This window comes from Populus nigra, chromosome 2 (genome assembly GCF_951802175.1).
Source record: "Populus nigra chromosome 2, ddPopNigr1.1, whole genome shotgun sequence".
In the NCBI taxonomy this organism is placed as follows: Eukaryota; Viridiplantae; Streptophyta; class Magnoliopsida; order Malpighiales; family Salicaceae; genus Populus; species Populus nigra.
The window spans coordinates 34,802,802-34,808,618 of record NC_084853.1 but is presented as its reverse complement, the minus strand read 5'-3'; positions in this window follow the sequence as shown (position 1 = coordinate 34,808,618).

Genomic DNA, 5,817 nt, shown 5'->3' with positions numbered 1-5,817 from the left:
ACTAATTGTTTTTGCTATTATTAAAACCATTTGACAAAACTGTTATTAGGATGGCAGAGTAAAGAGGAATTTTATTGACTCTTGAGACATAACTTAATAAATATTCTTATCAAGGTCTATTAGAATACTTTTTGAAATATTCAGCTTTACAAACTCTCACATTGTTATCACTTGATTCTGCTCATATACTCATTTAACAAGTATTCTTAAACCTTTATTTTCACACACACACACACACTAACATATGATTGTGGGTTGCATATTGGATTATTACATTATTTATGTTCTTTTATTAAAGGTAACAACTAAGGGAAAGGGATAATATATATTTTGTAAAAAAAACAAAATATTGATGATAATAAAAAACGTAGATAAGTTAGGTTTTGTAACCTCCCTAACCTAAGCAATTAAGCATGAAGGGGTGTTTTAATACCTATTACCCTAAAGTCAACTAACTTGGGAGCTATTGGCCTAGTGCTTGTTACATGGGTTAAGGAGAAAAGCTTAAGGGAATCAAATGTTACACTATCTACGTATCAGTATCTGCAACCTGAGTTACTAAGCTCATAGGGGTGTCTCAACACCTAATGCCCTAAGACCAACTGGTCTAGGAGTCATTAGCCGAAAGCTCATTACATGGGTTAAAGATGCATTGTGTTTTAAGTTATATGTATATTTAAAAAAAAGAAAAAGAAAAAGAAAAAAAATATTAATCTCAACCCAATAAAGTTAACTTTAGAAAAATATTAGAACAGAATATTGTTTTCTTCCAAAAAAAGCTCCACTATCTATGTTTTCATACATTGAGCACATAAAAAGAAGGTTTATTAATATATTGTTTCAACAGTATTAAGCAGATATATAAATTTAATGAGAGTTTGTTTATTTGGATAGATTAATGGAAGTTGAATGATGAATGCCCTGCTTTGTGGAACTTGCAAATTGTTTTTCTATTTTAACGTTTTGATTACTAGGGACTAATAATAAGCTGGTTGGGGGGGTGTGATTAGTACTTAAAAGTGCATTTTTATCAAGGTTTTATATCATCATTTTGCACTTGAAGTATCAATAACTCCTTAACAAAAAGCATGTTTCATAATAACAAGTCTGATAATATAAGATACCTTTAATTTATGGTAAATGTTCATTTAAAATGCAGGCCTATCACATAAATCAAAGGATTGATTGATGAGTTTAAGCACCAAAATTGAGAAGACAAAGAGAGGGCTAAGCTTAGAAAAGAGATGCAGGTTGAATTCAAATTGAAACACCATTCGGTTATTGGATCATAAATGGAGCTGTGGAACTTGGATTTAGGTCTGGTTTATATGGATAGAAAGCTAAGACATAGGCCTAAAACTTTCATGAGGAGTCCAAGATTCAAAAGGACCGTTTTGAAGTTCAAATTGTAGCAACAACAGAGAAGTCAGAATATGTCCTTTAGCCCAGACACTGTTCAGTGTTCAGCTCATATCTCGAGTTTTAAAAGTCCAAATATGCCGATTCTTATTTTGTTGGAAAGCTAAGACAATTTCCCAAAACTTTCGTGAGGATTATCTGTTCAAATTCTGATGTTAGCAATGATGTTTTGTTCAGACAAGAAGATAAGGATTGTCACCAAGTCAAGATGTGGTCACCCACTCAACAATTAGTTATCAAATCAATAGTTTTGAATTTTGGCCTATAAAAGGAGGCATTTTCCATGTATTTAGGCATCTTGGCTTTTAGATCAAGATCATGTTCTTGCTTTCTCTCTTTATATTTTTGTAATGCTTAAGTTTTGCTTTGATTAATCTCTTGTTGATGCCTTTCAGTTCCTTTATTATACTTATATAATCATGTTCTCCTCTTGTTTATCTATGTTTCTCTTATTCATAATGTTCAACTAAGTTTATTATGTCAAGGTGAAAATGTTATAGTAATGGTGTAAGAATAAGTATAGTATAAACTCAACATGGACTTTAATGTTTGATATTAACATGTTTTGTATTTTTTATCTTATTCACTCTTAATACCTTGATTGTTAAATAGTTAATCTAGATTTGTGTTGAAGAACCCTTGGTACAACAAATACTTGGCACTTTCATAGCCCAACTGTATAATATAACGAACACCTGAGCTATGAAAGGAACTTGATTTGTTGTTAACGTAAATTATCATATTGATTACCTGATAATATTTACAAGTATTGGCATTACTCAAATAAGATAAGTAATGTAATCATGATAACAATTTATAATCCGATTGGAACCTCCTTTATGTGTGGTTTCTAGTTGCGTAATAAAAAGAGTTTATACTATACTTATTTAAAATACCATTAGTGGATCCTCTAACTTTGATAATTGTTTTATATTTATTTAAATCTTTACATCAATATCACATGTCAAAGCTCTCTTCAACTCCTTTTTTGTTATTATCTATTTCTTTATTTGTAGTTTATACAGTTAACCTCCTTGTGGTTCGACCCCGGTCTTGCCGAGTTATTTATTACTTCGACACTCCTACACTTGGGAGAAGACATCAACTCTTTGATCGTTTCAATGCCGTTTTGGTTAAACCCTACAAGTTAGGGTTTTAAAAAATTGGGATTTGGAAAAATAATTCAATTTTATCCCTATTCTTCTGATTTCTTTTAATTTCACCCATGATTATCTCTTGAACTTTTAATTTAATGAAACTCGTCCTTGCCAATTTCAAAATGCTTCCTCTAATTCAAGCGCTTTTTTTCAAATTAGTTCTTGGTTTCTAATTTTTTCAATTTGATCTCTAATAAGCGTCAAACTTTTAATTTCTTTTAAAAGGGTCCCTACTTTGATATTTTAGTCCCTGAAGTTACATTGTTTTTGCATGTTGGTCCTTGGTCATGAAAATCTTTGATTTTGACCCTCCAATAGCTGTTAAGCTTTTAATTTCTTTCAATTGAATCCCTGATTGCACTGATTTAGCTCTTCAAAGTTTCAATTAAATCCTTGTTCTTTTAGTCTTTATGAATTGACCCAAATTAGGCTCCAAAATTAATTTTTCATCAATTAAGTCAGATACATCCTTATTGAGAATGATCTATATTGAATCTTAGATAAATCAACATATAGAAACATAACCTATAAAAAAAAAAACAATCAATAAATAATGCAGCATATCATAGGTAGGATGCACTAGATATGATACGTCTTTCTCATGCACAACGAGTCCCTTTACCCAAACTTTTGTAGACCATTAGGTTTCTTAGGGATCATAATACTAGGTAGGGGTGTTCATTTTCAGTTCGGTTCGGTTTTTATCAAAAAAAGTAACCAAACCGGATTTAAAAAAAAAAATAGAAACCGAACCGAAACCGATTCAAACCGACCAGTTTCGATTCGGTTCAGTTCGGTTTTTTAGAGCAATAACAGGTTCAAACCGTTTTGGCTTGGTTTTTTTTGGTTTGGCTTGGTTTTTTCGGTTTGGGCTCGGTTTGACTCGGTTTTTTTCTGGTTTTTTTTATTCGGGTTCGGTTCGGTTTTTCCAGTTTCAGGCTTAGAAAAAAAAACCACACCAAACCGGTCGGTTTTTTTAAAATTTTAATCGGTTTAATCGGCTTTTTTTCACGGTTTGGTTTTTTCGGTTTTCTCGATTTAATCGGTTTTTCAATTTTTTTGAACACCCCTAATACTAGGTGGTGACTCATCAACCATTCAAATCATAATTTTAAAATTATTTCCAACACGTTCAAAACCCCCTAAATCCAGAAGACAGATCCGTCATTTGACACCATAAACGCCATGACATGCGCGATGTCATGAGATCATTATTAAAATCTATTTTTATTTATCTATTTTACAATTAAAATATCTATTTTTTATAAAAGACTACAACTAAAATATTTTATATATTATTAAACAAATTATTCTTTTTTATTCATGTATTTTTTTCTACCAAAACATTTTTTTAATAGCATGTTTTTTAATAAAAAGTAACAACATTAAATTAATTTTTTTTGTTAAAAGTTTAAAAGAACTAGAAAAAAACCATCTTGTCAATCAAAACTACATTTGCTTATTAATGCATTTATTTTTTAAGAAAACATTTTTTATCATAAGCATTATTTTTTAAAATTAAAACTTATCATGATCTAAAAATCAAGTTTTTATATTTTTATGCAATTGAATAAAAAACATTAATATGAGAAAATCTTGTTTAAAATTTATAACAAAAATAACAAAATAGAAATTTTATTTTTATTGAAAATTCATGATCACAAATTTAAATTTTATTTATTTATAGGTTCATATATAATAATTAACAAAATGATTGATAATATTATAAAAAATACTATAATATTTTTTAAAATAAACGCAAAATTGAATGGTATTTAATAAAACAATATATTTTGTAAACCCTCAACCCAAAACTGTTAAATCAATGCTAAAAATAGTAAATTTTGGTTGAGAAATGATAATTAAGAAGAAAAATTGTTATAGAGAGGGATAAATACTTTTGGTAAGTAATTTAATTTTAATTTTGGATGAAATAGGTAATAAAATAGGTAAGTGGAGTGTTAATAAGTAATAAATTATGTAAACAACCTGATCGAATAAAATAATTATTTTAAAGGAATAATTTCTATAAATTTGGAGTGAAGATAATTAGAGAAAATATAGAAGGGAATTCCAAATAAATTAATGTATAACCTTACGCGCGATAAAAATTAATCGTCGATATAAACAATACGTACAATAGCACTATTTGATTGAAAGTGATGAAATCTTTAAGGAAACTTTTATAATGATCATGGATGGCAGTCTCCAATGAATTAGTTTAGAAATCATGTTGATTTAAGTAAATAAAATAGCATGTAAAATTTATAATTTTTGACGTAAAATTTTTTTTATTATCCAGTTTTACGATATTAAATATATCTTTTAATCTGTCAGTTGAATTGAGATAAATTTTATGATTCTCTAGACCTATTATTCTATTTTAAATTAAAAGTTTAGGTCACTTAGAATTTGAAAAGGTTTTAAGAAAGTACTAATCGTCGGATAAAAATATAAAAAATGACACATAAAACTAATTACTGATATTTTTATGAATAAATACAAACACCCCCATTCTCTCTATGTACTGCTAAAATATTCAGTACCTAGGACTAGAGAGAAGAAAAGAGGGTCAATGCTTCGGAAGGCATATCCCCGCTCGCCGTCCACTGTCAAATGAGACTGAGTTTTAGACATGTTATGCACCTCGTCACACTCAAAATAAAAGGGATAAGCTTTTATTCTTGTCTGAAGTCACACAAAGGTTGTTATAGAAGCATGCTTTCTGTCCCATTTCTAGTCACAACCATCAATGATATTTATTTATTTTTAATTCCATTTTAGACGGCCTACCACTTCATACACAAACAATACCAAATCATCCTCGGCTCGATTTAAACAGATTAAAAAAAAAATTGATGAACCTGGCAAGGTTGACATCCCAAGCAAGGTTGACATCGTTATGGGAGCTCAAGATATACTACAGAAAGAGTTTGGGCTCACAACTATGATTGATGAACCTGGCAATATTTCCAGTTGAACATGCATAAATACGAAAGTATTAAGCAAACCCGACAGGATAGAACATTCCAAGATCATGATCAACAGATGCCAGGACCGAACCAGAGAATAAAATTAAGGAGAGCTAAAATGTTAGTTATTTTATTATTTAGATTAAAAATTTAAATATTGTTAAGGGAAGGACCGGAAAAAAAAATTTCTTTGCAGGGTCGGATCCCCTGCTAAGCCCCCCTTGTTTCCGCCCCTGACCATATGGATCCAGTAAAAAGCAATGATAACA